At 40.4% G+C, this 17,101-nt stretch overlaps 1 protein-coding gene across 2 annotated transcripts in view; it reads left to right on the top strand.

The window, feature by feature from the left end:
- Window positions 1–17,101, top strand: part of GTF2F2 (general transcription factor IIF subunit 2) — a 96,988-nt gene that overhangs the window by 56,801 nt on the left and 23,086 nt on the right. The window lies entirely within an intron of this gene.

Below are 17,101 nucleotides of genomic sequence, written 5' to 3'. Positions count from 1 at the left end.
CCATTTACTTCTTACGTGCTGAAAGGGGCAAGGCTAAAAATAGTCACCCTGGAATACATTTAGGTTTCAGTCATAGTCAGTTTTTTTAGGCTGGAAAAAGCCTCATTTGGAACCGGTACTCAGCACCTGAAGTTCTGCGTACTTGTATTTGCAGTAAATTGAAATGTCAGTGGCACAGTTCCCTTCTCTTGAAACCAAAGTCTTTGGTGTCATACAATGCTGGAGGTCTTTTTACCTTACTGGTACTAGGACTACAATAATTATAAAAATGGCTCTGCTGCTAAGGTGCTTTCCAAATGTCAATGAGGGGCTTGTTTAGTACTTAGGGATATCCTTCCTGTTCCCAGGGCAGCACCAATAACTTACTTTCCATCTTCTTTTCCCATCTGTAGTATGAAAGTCACACTATAATGGGTGAAAATCTCTGAAAGAGAGTGCAGTTTAAACTATCATGACTTACCTTGTGTTACTAGGCATACTAACCTTCTGTTCTTTTCATTTACCACTATATCTGACTCTGTCAATGAAGGCAGGATAACTACCTGGTATAAAAAAGGCCGTTTCTACATTGGTGTCAGAGTTTGGATGTAAATCTTCCATTTTCCGTGTTGCAGAGCAGAGCTCACCGAAGCTTATGGATCTATTCCTGGCCACCATGCTAGATGCTGTAGTACTGCCGGTGTTCTGAGTTCTGCAAAACTGCTTTGGCAACTACCAGGCTGACGAGCTCAAATTTACACAATATGCAGAATGTCAGCACCGCAGCACATCTTCTATTTTTAAGCAACTTTGTTCACATACTACTGATGGTATTTGCAGTTTCTGAGAGATCAGTAGATTAGTATTGTCCAGCAGTTACCCTGCTGCCAAGGAGCTCCAAAAATTGTATGATATCATTGACTGCAAAAAGTTATCCTTGTGTAAAAACAAAGATTAGAATAGTCAGATGGCAAGGTCTGGTGGTGACATTCTCTAAATATATCAGATGTTCATAGCACATAGTGAAGCACTGCAACCATCAGTTAGTATTCAGATGTGATACTGAATGTTTTCCAAAGAGAGGATATTGTGCAGCTACCTGCCAGTGCTTGAGTTTGGGACATTTTTTAAATGGCTTGGGAGCTGAATTCTGAAGAACACCATAAAATGAAAAAGAACAGTAAGTTACATTTTTTGAAGAGAAAGGTATAATGTAGGATCCTTGTGTTTAAGTCATCTAGAATCCTTAAACTCACTTTCTTTCACCTTGAATTACGCGGAAAGAAAATGAGACTGCAAGTATCAGAGACTAACAGATTATACGAAGTTGCAAATACAGTGAAGGAAGTGTAAGATCCTAGGGGGTTTATTTACATTTCAAATCAAGTGCAAATCATTTTCAGTAGTATTTTTCACAAAAGCTTTTCTGCAGAATGTTACTTTCCACAGCTTGAAAGAAGCAGAAATGGGTACAGAGAAACACTGCCTAAAATATTTCTTGTGTACATTCATGTGCATGCACAAATTTAACAATACTGAAAAAATTATGGTTTTCAACTTCCTTGTATTTTCCATGCCTGCTTTTAAATACAGACACATCTGCTTATGGCCTTAACAAAATATATGCTGCTATTTTAATTCGGTTACTATCACAAGGCCAACATGGCTTTGAGAGAATGAGATGGTGTCCCTTTGAAATGGTATTCTATCAGCAAAATGTGACTTAAATGTCAATGTCCACTCAGTTCCTTCCTTCCCTGCTGCCCATGTAGAAAGTTGAAACTGAGCAGATTTCTGACAACTACCCATAATCATTAAGGTTTAGGGTCTGTGTTACTTCAGTTTACAATTTTGTTTGAGTTTGTTCTTGTGTAATGTGGTTGTCTTCTGTAGCATGCACATGTATAGGATAATATGCAAGGTCCTGCACCTGGGTCAGGGCAATTCGCAGTATCAGACTAGGTGATGAATTGGTCAAGAGCAGCCCTGTTGAGAAGGACTTGAGGAAATTGGTAGCCGAAAAAGTGGACATGACCTGGCAATGTGTGCTTGCAGCCCAGAAAGCCAGTCATATCCTGGGCTGCGTCAAAAGAAGCATGACCAGCAAGTTGAGGAAGGTGATTCTCCCCCTCTACTCTGCTCTGGTGAAACCCCACCTGCAGTGCTGCATTCAGCTCTGGGGATCCCATCGTAAGAAGGACATGGAGCTGTTGGAGCAAGTCCAGAAGGAGGCCACAGAGATCAGAGGGCTGGAGCACCCCTCCTATGAAGACAGGTTGAAAGACTCGGGGTTGTTCGGTCTGAAGAAGAGAAGGCTCTGGGAAGACCTTATTGTGGCCTTTCAATATATAAAAGGGGCCTTTTAGAAGAAAAGACTTTCAGAAAGAAAAAGACTTTTTACCCAAGGCCTGTAGTGACAGGAAGAGGATAAATGGTTTTAAACTGAAAAAGGTTAGGTCTAGAGTGGACTTCAGGTGGAAATGTTTTACAATGAGGGCGGTGAGACACTGGCACAGGTTTCCCAGAGAAGCTGTGGATGCCCCATCCCTGGCAGTGTTCAAGGCCAGGTTGGACGGGGCTTTGAGTAATCTGGTCTAGTGGAAGGTGTCCCTGACCATGGAAGGGGGTTGGAACTGGATGAGCTTTAAGGCCCCTTCCAACCAAAACCATCCTGGGACTCTGTGGAAGTAATACATGGATATAAGACTGGACAACCAGTTTCATGCCTAAGGCAAGGAACTGATTTGTTCCCATGCAGTGAAAGCAGAGATGCCACGTTGCACAGGAGTTTTGGATATCTGTTTTTCCTTGGAGGCAACTGTTCCAGGTGGCTGTTCTGTGCTTTCCCAAATCCCCCCAAAAAGCCTGAAATGTCCAAATACAAATTTAAAATGGATAGTGTGGCATCTGAGAGTTATCAGCTCCTCCTGTTTCAGGAACTTGCAAACCATGAGTTTGGAAGGAAGGTATTGCGTAAAATGAAACTGAGAGAGATTATATGTTGTGTTCATTGTGAAATGAAAGTTTCCAGTTGAGTGTATGTAACACAGGAAGGCCACTAAATAGACAGAAAATGGAAAGGTGTGCTTATCTTCACCCAAGTTTCTGACCCACTGAAACACCGAAAAGTTCTGCACTAAAAGTGATTCTGCAGAACTGAATTATTATCCTGATGATATCCATATACATCATATCAGTATATATTGATGTATGTCACCTGCCCTATCAAAGTTTTCATTTTTTTCTCTTTGGAATCCATTGTCTTTTCTAAGGCGGCGTAATGTAGCTGTCTACAGACATTTCTAGTTGTGCCATCTCTGAACAATTTAGAAACCACTGTGTGCACAGGCCAGAACTTTCATTTACAAGGTGGAGGAAGGCAATAGTGAAACCTGCACCTGCAGACTGACTGAAGTTGGGAAGTTTTGGAGGGCAGACTGATCTTTTTCAGTTGCTCACTCTGTGTCTTTTCTGCCCCACACTTTTCCTTCTCTCATCCAGCGTTTTTACCTCACTGAAACTTTTAAGTGTGCCAGATGCTCCTACTGTTGCCAAGCACTGTTGAAGATTTGCTTACAGGAATTTAGGGTTGCCCTTTCTGACTCAGATGAAACTGTGAGTGAGTTTATCCAGGGGTCGTCTTCCTCAGCAGTTTTAAAATATAAAGCAGTTTAATTCTGTGTTCAAATATACAATGTATTGTATTGACAGTTTACATTTGATTTTACAAATAACTAATGCCAGGGATGGCAAACTTCCACCTTCATTAATGTATTAATCTGTCCTGGCAAATGTTTCACAGAATTCATTCTACTGCAAATCCAAAAACACCTGCCAGAAGTTAACAGGTACAGCACTATCTCACAGGTCCTGAACATGCTGAAACTGAGAGAAGTGTGGATAGACTGGGTTCTAACCACAGTTAATGCCAACAAAGTGTTTGCTTCAGTATTTTTGCAGGAATATCTGGCTAACCCATTTTTTAGTGCTAGTGGCAGAACCAGGAGGAACTGTATACTGTGAATTTTAATACAAATTTGAATTTGACCTTGACATGCTTGAGTTTAAGCTTAAGAGGGGAAGTTCAGGTTAGATATAAGGACAAAGTTCTTTACTGTGAGGGTGGTGAGGCACTGGCAAAGGTTGCCCAAGGAAGTGGTAAATGCTTCGTCCCTGACAGTTTTCAAGGCCAGGTTGATCAGAGCCTTGGGCAACGTGGTCTAGTGTGTAGAAATCCCTGCCCATGGCAGGGGAGTTGGAACTGGATGATCTTAAGGTCCTTTCCAACAAAAAACATTCTATGATTCTATAAATTACTGTCCTGCTGTCCTGTCAGATGTGTGTATGTGCCTGAGTGCTGACTGAGACCTTGCCAAGGAGGAAGATAAGGAAGAAATAGTAATGAATTAGGAAAAGAAACAGCTCTCCAAAGAGCTTTCCTATGCTCCTTCTGCTCTTGGACTGTATTCAATCCTTGGGCTTTGCATAACACTCCCATGAACAGGCATAGTGAAGTCTGGGATTTTGCAGAGTCCATTTCTGTGAATAACATGAGGCTCTGGCTTCATGATTCCAGTATGCTCTCCAGTGGAGACACATTGGCTTCTATCCTTCTGCAGAATTGTTTATTAACCATGTTAGCTCAGGTTAGAATAAGTTAGGAATGTGACAACAGCCAGGTTGGATGGGACTCTGAGCAACCTTGTCCAGTGAAAGGTTAGAACTAGATGATCTTTAAGGCTCCTTCCAAGCCAAACCATTCTGTGATTCTGTGAAGACTCTAAATGTCAAAATATTGGCTATCATGAGTGCTTAACTTTTTGTGAACCCAGGCTCCTGTTAATCTGTAGACCATCATGACCATGACGATGCAACAGATTTAAAAGCAGTGGGAGGTGAAAAAATAAGTTGCAAAGTTGGTTTTTGAGGGGAACACAAAAAAAGGTTTAGTTGGGAATAGATGCAATGAGACACACTTTCTGGCTGTTAAGCTCATTTTTAAAAGTTCCTGTGTCATATCTGAAAGAAAGAAAAGAAAGGTTCCTAGCTTTCCAACAGCATTAACTATAGCTGTTTCTGAGGTTAAAGAAAGTCCTATGTTCAAAACCTGTTACAGGGCTGAACATTACCTGTATCGTAGTTCATTTCATTTTTCTAACTGGAAAACAGACAGGAGAAACAGGAGCACAAATATATCCAGGGCCAGATTTCTTTATGTATAAAAGGGGAAGAAAATCCCAGCTTTCTGGAATATATTTTGAATTGAGAAGTCATCTTGAAAGAGAAATTTCAGTGTATCTGATTGTAGGCAGGGAGTATAAAAACGTGTGATAAAAATAGCAGACTGTATGGTATGTGGATGCATACCTGGAGATGTACATGGTAATATCTGAAAGAGAAATATGCTTTAGGTTTGTATTTCTATAATAAATTTCAAAATAAAGACATAAAATATGATTTTCAAATTATATTTCAAATCATCCCTTTATTTTGAATTCTAATTTCAACTCAGACATTGGCTCCTGTTCTCACCTTTGGGAGCTGCTTAAAAAAATCAAGATCATTTAAGTACTTTGCAATTGGTGGCACATGTTGGAAAGGAACTTTTCAACAAAGTCCCTGAAAAGCAGGTATTCATACTCTGTAGGAAAATGCAGGGAACCAGGACTGCATCCTAAAAGTCTCAAACTGATTAAAATGGTTAGAGCACTAAGAAATAGCTGTATTGCAGAAATGGCCTTTCAGTTGACAAGAGGTTAATTGATCAAAATCATTATTTTAAAAACAAGTGGATGTTTTCATAAAGCACTACTATGGGTATAGCATATTGAGGATTTTCATGCACAGTTCTTTTGGTATCAGAAGCAAAAGATACATTTTGTAGACTGACAAAGCATACAACTTCATGAGGTTAATTTGTTTATACTGTGTAAAATAAACTGCCCTTTGAGTCAGTATGGTAAACCAACTAGGAAAAACATTGATACTTTCATTTAGCACTGTTTAGTGGTTCTTTTACTGTGCCTAATGTCTTCAGAAAAACACATTTCAAATGTGCTCTTAAGTGTCAGTTGATCTTTGTTATTATCAGCATGATGCAGGAGCAGCATCTGTCTATGGGAATGCAAGTTATGATAAAATACAGCTAATTAAATCCCTGGAGGATTTATAGTCACACATGCTGTGAAACTGAATCATAGAAAGTTGGGTCTGTTCAGCCTGGAGAAGAGAAGGCTGCGTGGTGACCTTATAGCAGCCTTCCAGTATCTGAAGGGGGCCTGTAGGGATGCTGGAGAGTGACTCTTCATTAGGGACTGTAGTGATAGGACAACGGGTAATGGATTCAAACTTAAACAGGGGAAGTTCAGGTTAGATATAAGGAAGAAAGTTCTTTATTGTGAGGGTGGTGAGGCACTGGAACAGGTTGCCCAGCAAAGTGGTAAATGCTCCATCCCTTGCAGTGTTCAAGGCCAGGCTGGACAGAGCCTTGGGCTACATGGTCTAGTGTGAGGAGTCACTGCCCATGGCAGGGGGGTTGGAACTATTTGATCTTAAGGTCCTTTCCAACTCAAACCATTCTGTGATTCTATGATTCTAAATATTTCCTGTTAAATTGCAGCAGGATTAAAGTGTCTGCTTTAATATCTGTGCACCCAAACCCTTTTTCCCTGTATTTTTACCACAAATGTAAAGTAATGTGAAATACACTCTATTACTGCACTATCGACCAGGAGAGATACTCGGGGTAATTTGGAGAGAAACACCTACAGCATAGTTATGGTGCTGCGTAATGGAGTAGGAGTAATGGTGTAGGTTTTATAAATTGACACCTGAATCACCACATATGAGTAGATTATTAAACCTTAAATTTTATTGCTGTTTCTTTTTTTTTTTTAACTCTTTTTAGCTCATTTTTATATTAGAAGACAAATATTCAATGTAGTATCCTCTTGCCATGGTTTAAGCCCAGAAAGTGGCAAAGTGGAGGATAGGATAAAGTTTTGGGGAAATAAATAGGATTGTATTTTTATCCCAGTGTATGTACTAGGATTTCATCTGTATGAAGGAGAGCAAGATTTGTGAAGGCTTCTTGAAAAGCAGCTGTGTGGCCTAAACAGGGCACAGTCATTCATCTGATGAGAGAAAAGCAAACAAATCATAAACCTCAAACAGGTAAAATAAGCATTTCTTTTAATACAATAAAAAAAAAAAAACAAATCTAAAACTGTATGTAAGGAGTCACAGGTAGAGTGTTACTAGCTTTAGTGAATCCAAGCTGGTGTGTTTTAGCTGTAGGTGCACAAATTAGGAAATAAAATGGCATACATGTTTTACTTGTGGTTTTATTTCTCTGAAAGGGTCGGTAAATTCAAATGAACTTACACACCTCAGAGACTTCTTGGACCCTGAACATCTGGATGATGAGGCTGGAACTAGGCCCTTGAAAACAATATCCTCTCTTGTAGAGGAGTACAACCAAATTAAACGTATTGTTTAGTGATGTGTTGCAGTCTGTACATGGGCAGCTGTACAATTGCTGCTGTTACAGAGATAAACATGAGTAATGAAAATCAGGAAGTGCCTAATTACGCGTGAAGTAATTTGGAGTTACATAGATGATGGGCAGATCAATTTCGGAAACTAATGAGTGAAGCACAAGTGTCCTATATATCATCCAGAGAAGAAGCGGATTTATAAGCATATTTACTCAAATGTTGCATATGCTGTTATATTAATAAAAGAACAAACATAAGAGTTCAGGTCTGGGATTTAGGAAGCCTGGTGAATGCAAAGTAGAGATGTCCAGAACTTGCTAGAAAGAAGTGCAAAAGTTCTTGCAAAGTTCAGAAGGACCTGTGACCTGGTTGGAAGGAAGGGAAACATCTAGTTACACTGTCAGCTTTGATGTTTAAGTGGGCCTTTAGATATATATAAAAAGTGACTGATGTACAAGACATTTATTTGGCCATTTAAAACCGAAAAGGCAAAAATTAATGTTTTAAATTTATGATGCACTACATCAACCAAATGGTTATTAGAGCTGTTAGGGCCTGATCCCTAAATCCTACCAAATGCAAGGAATGCAAGAATCAAGTGCAGCAGGTATTAAATCCAGCCCTTTAGTGCTGGTGCAGAATCCTATGTCTCAGCTATATTTTGTTGTCATACGCTACTTGGTTTTGTTTTTCTCACTGGCCTACCTCTACTGTCTAAGCAAAATACTGCTGTAATGGTGGGGTTTTATTTTTCTTGAAACAAAAGGCAAGGTTGAGGCCACCCACCCTGTATCACTGCCTTCAGAAAGATTAAGTGTTGCTTTTTCACCCAAGAGCTCTTTGGATAACCTGGCTTCTCATACTGGCTTGACAGTTGCATCTCTTCTCTTTATTAATCACTGTGAACACAAGCAAGTGGCCTGGACTTAGTTACTGTCTGAATGAAATGAATTAAACCTGGCTTTGTCTTCAGTTCTGAGTGTGAATTGAAGGTCCCTTGTGAAACGAATTGAGGCTAAAAAGTGTTATCCGCACTGAGCTCTCAGGTACCAGGCAGTTAGCACACACTTCCTTTTTTAGTTCTGTTAAGGCAAATCCGTAGTTTTCATTCAAAGTATAGGCATCTTTGTTACTTTAAAAAAATAATGTTTTGCTTTGATGTTGTTCAGAATGTTAAAGAAAAAAAATGTTGAAGGTTTGACAGGATGCAGAAGTACTTCCAGTTCATTGCAGTATTAATGAAGAAGGGAGAGAAAAGTCAGGTTTAAAGGATTTAGCTATAGCAAGGCCAGCTGACAAGAGAATCATCTTGTTCATACATAGCTTCTGGCTGCAGTAGATAGGAGCTTTTTGGAAACAACTCTGTCAAAGTAAATGACTCAAAACAAGCATCTCGGAGCCCATCTCCAAGGAAGACAAAGCTGTAGACTTTTTTTTTTAAATAAACAAGATTACAAGAGAGAAATACTTGACTCCATCGATAGTTTCTGCTGCTCATTGAAATAACCTCGAGGATGCCCTGGTTTGACTTTTGGATGGAGATTGTAGTACAATAGCATATTCCCTATCTCCACCTGAAATGGACATGTTTCTCCTAAGAACCCCCAGTTTATGAACAGAACTCTATCTGATGTACCTAATCTTCTGTGTGGAGTACAGAAAATTAGTGTCTTATGGCTGTCTGTTTGCCTCTCCTTTCTGCTTGCTGATTTTATGTTCTCCCCCATATTGCACCTTTACACCTTTTTGAAGAAATCTTTTATTTATGTAATTTTAGCTTCCTCATTGTATTAAAAAAAAACAACTCTTCCAAAAAACCTTCCAATTTTTTATGATATTTTTCTGCCTACATTTTTGTGCTTCATTTTCTCTCGCTTTAGGAGATGGGCCTGTCTGAATGTCTGTACAGGTGCTTAGGGTTCCCTACTTGAGACTGTCCTCATCAGGTGATGACTATGTTACTTTATCCTACTAAAATGTAGTAATTCTCAAACTTGTTTTTTGCTTTATTTTATTTCTTCTAGTTCTTTTTGTCATGGGTGTAAATGCCCAGCTTTCTCATGGATGTCCATCATGAACAAGTAATTTAATTTATCTGCAGTTTCATTGGGCAGCAGGAATAAATGTTTCACTTTGTAGTTCTTCTGCCTCTTTTTGGCTCAACTACTTAGCTTGCATGTTATTCCGAAGTGGTACCTCTGTGTTTATTTGCATGCTGTGGGCATGGCCCAGTGGAGTTTGTTAATACTCTGTGTAATATGCCCATATCCAGGAGTCATGACAGGCTTTGCATTTAGATCATCAATTTTCAGCTGAATTTTCAAGCAGGGAAATAGACACATGAAGAAGCTGACTAGTCCAGATTTGGCAAGTGAACTGATGGTGGTGTTCTGATGTCCTGACAGAAATTCATTCTGTAGCATGGTCACTTCCCAGCTTCAGGCAAAAACCAGGTTCATCTTATTTTTCTTACAAGATCTTTCTTCCCTCCAGGAGTCTGAAGTCAAAAGCCTTGCTTTTGAAATAATACTTGGCACAGAAAGTCTTCCTTTCAATTTTCTTTCTCTCTCTTAGACTTACTTCCCACAATAGGATTGAAACAATATATGCCTTTGTGTCCTTGTATTGGATCCCATCCTTCTGTTAAGAGGTACCTTTGAGCAGAAGCTAATTAAATCTACCACCCATTTTGAATGACATTAAAATCCTTTTTTTTCCTTCCCCCCCCCCCATCTACTGTAGCTGTTTATGACATTTGATTACTGGCCCCGTAATTAACATTTCTCAGGACTGTCATTTCAAGTGAGTGAGCAGAAATCACAACAATGTCTGATATGTGTTCTCTTTCTCAATTGTCAATTTTATTGAGTTGCAGCAAGCGTTTAGCACATGCAAATCTTCCAGCTATGTCTTACAGACCTGCTTGTAGCTATGCTGTAGTTCCAAAGGAGAGACTACATGGCTGCTCACTTTTGGTGTGCAATAGAGGGCACACCTCATACCTTGCATTGCTTGAGGGGAGGGGAGAGTGCACTGTCCCTTCAGTTTTCCTGCTAAATTCAGCACATTTTGCCCGTGCTGTGGTACACATAATGTTACTTTTGATGCATTCTACATGTTTTATGCCTGAATTTAAGACTGTCTTTGGTGGTTCAGAGCAAAAACTGTGTCATCCAATGTGAGATAGAAATAATAAGTGGCTTAGAGAGAAGACTGTTAGAATGTGCTTCCTCAGCACAATCCTTGAGTCTCCAGCAGTTCATACCTCAAGGACTTTTGGGTTGTCCTGGTGTTTAAAAGCCATCAATACAGTTATTTTTTTAGGAATTTATCCTTTAGCATCCATAGTATCCTGCAAGAAGTTCCGTCACTTATTTACAAGTTGTGTGAAGAATACCTTTCCTGTGGTGTTCTGAGTTTTCCTATCTTACAGATTTAATGTGTGCTAGTTCTGGTATTCAAACCATACAATTGTTCTTTGTTTGTTGTCTTGCTGGACCAAATGATACTGTAGACCTCAGTTATGTCTTCATCTTGTCATTTTTTGCTTTTCCAGCCCTGAAGAGTCCTCCACTCTGTTTTCTCTTACAACATAGCTTGTTCCATACCTGTACAAATTTATACTAGGGCATATTAATGCCCCAATAGTTCGTTTCTTTGACTGTCCTTTCAAAAAAGACTGTCATACCTTATGAAATACTGTTTCATTAGTTGCAATATCTCACTGGCCTGGAAATAATCATCATTGCTACTGAGGATAATAAGAAAACTAGAATAATAATGCTAAAATCTCACCCTGGCTTCTCAAGTGTTTATCTCAGGTTCTTTTTTGTGATCCCGGTATATCAGATGAGCGTCTAACCATTGTGTCAGCCTGACGTTTTAGCTGCTTATGAGAAGACGTCTTGAGTATGAGCTGTCAGCGTTTCTGAAGTCATCTGGCCGGCTGCCCTGATGGTGGGTGGCATGAGGAGTCAGCTGGCCTGGGGATGCAGGGCTCTGACATTCCTGGGCAATTCACACAGCTGCCCTGCCAGAGACAAGGCACCATGTAGATGCTCTGGCAGCCCCTGGGCTGGAGTCTGGGGTAGCTTTTGTCATTTTTGTCACCACAGCAAACCATGGAAATGACAGGAGTTGCACTGATTTCAGTCAGCAGCTGCTGAGGATACTGGGAAGGCATATTTTGTTTTGGGAACATCATGTTTGGGTTTCCAAAACAAAATTTTGAAGCATTCCTGTTCCATGAAAACTTTAAATGTTGGCTTACCTCCTGATTCAAGGGTTTTTTCTTTCTTGAGAACACAAAAGGCGTGTAATAAAAATTCAGATTTCTGGCCATCTCTGCTTAGGCTCCAGCTGGAAGATTATTTCTCTTGTTTCCTACATGTTATTAGTAAGAAATCTTATTACATCTACGCTTTTTGCGTTTGTATTTCTCTCATCACTGCAATGACTGTTAGTGTCCCAGTGTGCTGCTTAAATTTTCTTTTGCCTAATTTGCTTGCTTTATTTCATTGCACAGCCTTCAAATAACCTGCTTCTCTGTTACACCCTTGACATCCTTGACATAAATGACAGTGCTTCTCAGTCATTCCATAGACTAAGCTATCGCTATTTGTCTTACAGTCTTCTGATTACAGAGTAAATATGCAGTTATGGAAAATACACATTCTCTAATGTATATTAGTAGAAGCAGATGGTGCAATCTGCTCATCGATGGAATTCAGTTTCTAAAACTGATTTAATCTGGTTTGGAGCAAATATCACTCCAGTACCGTCTGTCATGGAACATGTGCTAAGGGAGAAGTCCCATTTCAGGTTGTTTGTATTTAATTGCAGTAAGGTGTTTATTTCATGTGTTACACAGGGTATCACATACCAGAACACCTACTGTAAAGACATGTTGTTTCAGTGCATAAAACTACATTCTTTGTTATTTGACATTTTCATATATTACTATTTGTTATTACCCTGTCTGCATTACAAAGCTGTGTACTGCCAGTCCCTTTGGCAAACCTAGTTTTCATGCAGCCATTAATAAAATTTGCACTGGAGTAGAAAGGGTGGTGAATTATTTTCTCAGTTTTTGATGTGGAGAGGAATTAGAAATTAATTATAACAGTGTTTTGCATAAGTTGGCATTTTTCCCATTGTGAAAAATAAGTTTCCTATTTTCTTCAGAATGGAGGATTTTCCGAAATAGTCAAGGCCAGAAAAGCTGTTTGTGTTCTGCTTCTGCTAAGCCAGAGGCAGGAAAGAATACAGTGTGTAGAATGTTGTCTTCTTCAGCTCAGACAGATCCTGTAACCTCTAAAGCAGGAGCTACTTAGACTGAAATGGTTAACTGCTGTAGGAGTCTTGAGGCTTGGTATAGCTGAAGAAACGTACTAGCAGAGACAGCTTTCTTCTCCCCACTTACACAAGCACAAAATGTTTGTGGCTCTAGATACAGGTGTTGCAAGCAATAAGGATGGGAAAGTGGTAGGTAATTTCATTCCGTTTCCTTCTGCACTGAAGGATGTGGGAGTCCTCCAAAATCTTGCAGAGTTAATAAAGGGTGTGATGAAACAAGTAAGTCTGAACAGTATTGCAGAAATAACATGATACAAAAGCATCCATTTGGAAGAAACCTTTACAATTCCTTACCTTTCTATGTAATTGCCTGACTGTTCTCTGCATTTTGAGAATTAAATATTTGCTACAGCTGCTTCTTTCTTTGAAGTGATTCTTTTTCCCTGTTCTTTTCTCTAGAGTGCCCTCAGCTCCTCTGAACTTAGGGCTAGAATTTAAAAATTGATCTCCCACACAATTTCAACACTGTCCACCAGCTCTAAAACTGTCAAATATCACTATTTTAACAATAAATGGTTTGCTTCCTGGTTCCCCTGGAGATGCTTATAGCTTTATTTTTGTACAAAGCCAGTAATTATACACAAGAAAAATTAATACACATTCTTCAAGGTGATAGTATTGTGGGGAAAGAAGGGAATTTAATACAAGACATGAGTGGGGAAAATAAAAACTGCCTTTTTGTAAAGCATTAAATATATGTGATATACCACAAGCATTCCTAAAAATATACCATGTATGCCACTGAAGAGAGGACAAATACCCAGCAGTTCACATTGTTCTGATCTGATCTGTATTTACTGCTGCATATTCTCTGCAGTATATATATGTAGTACAGAGTACTTCTCACATCAGTGTTAGAAGTTTTTAAAACATCTAGAGCTCTCAAAATCTCTAATCCCAAGGTAACTTTTTATAAAATTACACATTTATTAGTGCTTCTAAGTGTGGTGCCCTGACCTTGGTTTTGGCCATCAGATGCCCGCACAGCTGTTCTCACTCCCTGGCCTACTGAGGGCAGGGGGAGAAAATAAGATGGAAAAACTCATGGGTTGAGGTAAAGGCAGTTTAATGAAAGAAAACAAAGGTTGTGTGTGGAAGCAAAGCCAAAATGAAGGAGATGTATGCTCTGCTTCCCATCAGAAGGCGATGTCCAGACACTTTGTGGGAAGCAGGGCCTCAAGATGCATAGCAGCTGCTTCGGAACACATGTGCCTCAATAATGAATACCCCTTTCTGCCTTTCTCTTAGCTTTTATTGCTGAGCACAACATCGTATGGTGTGGGATATCCCCTTGGTCAACCGGGGTCAGCAGTCCCAGCAGCATCCCCTCCCAACCTCTTTCCCACCCTCAGCCTAACAGCCTTTGTGGGGTGTTGGAGAGACAGCCTTGGTTGTCTGCTGGTTCTTGCTCATCAGCAGCCAACACGAGTGCATTACCAACACACTCCTAGCCGCTATCATAGAAATCAAAGAATCACAGAATGTTTTGAATTGGAAGGGCCCTTAAAGACAATGTAATTCCAACCCCCTGCCATGGGCAGGGACACTTTCCACTAGACCATGTTGCTCCAACCCCCATCCAACCTGGCCTTGAACACTACCAGGGATGGGGCATCCACAGCTTCTCTGGGCAGCCTGTGCCAGTGCCTCACCACCCTCACAGGAAAGAATTTCTTGCTAATGTCTAATCTAAATCTACCTATCTACATTAAAGCTATTCCCTCTTGTCCTATCCCTACATGTCCTTGTAAAAAGTCCCTCTCCAGATTTCTTGCAGGCCCCCTTTAGGTACTGGAAGGGTGCTGAAAGGTCTCCCCAGAGCCTTCTCCAGGCTGAACAAGTTCAACTCTCTCAGCCTGTCTCCATAGGAGAGGTGCTCCAACCCTCTGAGCATCTGCATGGTCTCCTCTGCGTGGCCTCCTCTGCGTGGCCCCAGCCTTCTTTTCTATGTGGGCTGCTGTGGGGAGCATCCCAGCCAGACTTCGTATACTTAAGTTTTTGGTTTTCACACTGCTATTTGATATGTATGTGCACACTGAATTAAAAATTATGCAAGTTTTTGAAAACAGTTCTCTTTTCTCAGTAATAATAATTTCACAGTATATCGTACTTCATGTTTGAATTACTGACTAACAAATCCAGTTCCATGGGGGTTTATGACCAACCAATAAAACTGGTGTGGAACATTCCTTATTGTATATATATTTTTTTAATTGCAGCCTTAGGTGCAGAAAAACTGCACAGAGCAGGCTTTAAAATATAATAGTCCTGAAGCTTCTTTCAAGACTTCATGGGTCTTTTTTCTGCGGAGGATGTATTCAACCAAATTACACCTGCATGGAGTCTGCTTTCACACAGATCTTATGGACAAACCCAATTATCCAGCTTCCTGTTAGGGAAGCTAGACAACATTTGTGCTTCAGCCATTAACTGGTTGGAGAACTTTTCATGCCAGGCAAATCTATAATCAAATCTTTGAGGGGGTGTTATTTAATAACAGAATAGGTATGGCTGCACAAAGTCCGGGTCAGTTTCTTTGTGTTCACAAATAACAGGCACTCCTCTGAAAATCTCTAATTAAGAGGAGAATAGTAATGTGGCAGAGCTCAGAAGTGTATGGAGCTAAGTTTATTTCTTAACAAATAAGCTCCCTAGGGAGTGTTCAGAAGATAGTATTCTGAGCTACCAAGCTCATGTTGTTGTTTTCTCCAAAACAAAGACGGAGTTAGCTTTTAAATTCTATTTTTAAAATGCAGAATGAAATCTTACATTTTCTGGGCTCAGTTGCCTCAAAACCTTCTTGTGCCTCGTGGTCATCAGTGCATTTTTAAAAGAAAGATACTTTGTTATAACTTTTATAATTTTTGGTTTAAGGCGGTAGCAGAGCTCAAAGCTGACTCTTAAGCCACAGCCTCCAGATCCTGAAGGTATTTTCAAAGTACCGAGTGATAGGTCTTATCAGGGGCTAACCTGTGGCTGTGATGAGAACCATTCACACTGAAGATGATGCACAGAAGCCATGTAAGGCTTTTTAAGAAAATGACATTCATGTTTGCCCTCTGCAGCAGGGTTTCAAAGACCGGACCTTGGGGAAGGTGACTGGAGTGAGGCTGAGCGATGCAGGGCTGGTGTAAAACCATCCTTCACACAGCCTGGTGAGCGGGAGCAGAGGTCTGCAGCGGGTGGCCCCACGGTGGCTCTTCCTTCCCTGTTGCCATCACCTCCCGGCCTCAGAGCAGCCTGGCAGCTCCCACCCCTATTGCTGCTTCCTGGGCTCCCTCCACACGGCTGCTTTCTGCCTCTGGCCTCTCTGTGCTCTGCTTATTAGGGCATGGTCCCTGCTCCAGTGCCTGAGGGATGTCATAACAGCAGTTCTCAGGCGGAGGTGGGTAGGTACGTGGTGCATCTGGAGAGGGAGCTGGGGAAGCACTTGTTTTGCAAAATAAGAGGAGGTAAAGTGTAATTATTTTGAACAAATGCAGCAGAGCATCAGTGCTGTACAACTAGCAAAGAAGACACAGTTGGCCGAACGAATGATGATCAGACTTCATAAAAAAGCAATCTGTTTTCTGCTTTAACTGATACATCTTTCAGTCTGCTCTTCGGTTGCATTGCATTTTTTTTTTCCTGCAGCTTGCAGGAGAAACTGTTAAGTTTTCCAGTGGGAGGATAAACAAGACTGCTTTTTCTCATGGACTAGGGAGAAAAACAGGTTTCTTTCTCTAATGCTGATTTTGTTTGGATTAAGCACATTTTCAGAGTTCAGTTAAAACCAACTTGGTTCCCTTTGCTTGCAGGGAAGAGTGTTGGGTGGATTAAATCAGCAGTTGAATATGAGCTAATTCAGCTGTTTAGTGCAAGCATATGGTTAACCTATTTAACAGTAGCTGAAATGTGCAAGATTACCTTGTAAGCTATTGATGACAGTATACAGTTATTAATACATTGACCCATAGGCATGCACATAGCATGCCTATGACGGTTTCATTTCAGTACCCTTTGCAGCAGTTCCTCACTGGTTGATTACAAGTTTATTTTAACAGAAGGAGGTGAATGTCCTCAAAAAGGCGTTGTGCTATCTGGCATTTTAGTTCTGCAGTCTAAGGAAAGAATAGGCCGAGAAAAACTCATTGAACTTGAGGAATTGAGCCAGCTAGGTTTTCTAGGGAAGCAATCCAAATGTTTCCCAGATTGCCACAAACTGTTAAATTGTGTACAGTAAACTTAAACTGGAAGATGCCCAATGAAGCCAGATGCCATGGCTGTTTGCA

This window comes from Pezoporus wallicus, unplaced genomic scaffold (assembly GCF_028554395.1).
Source record: "Pezoporus wallicus isolate ANWC-B61680 ecotype Strahan unplaced genomic scaffold, APGP_CSIRO_Pwel_v1 contig_7113, whole genome shotgun sequence".
NCBI classification, from domain to species: domain Eukaryota; kingdom Metazoa; phylum Chordata; class Aves; order Psittaciformes; family Psittacidae; genus Pezoporus; species Pezoporus wallicus.
Note: the sequence above shows the minus strand (reverse complement) of the source record. Positions and strands in the feature narration are given on the sequence as shown.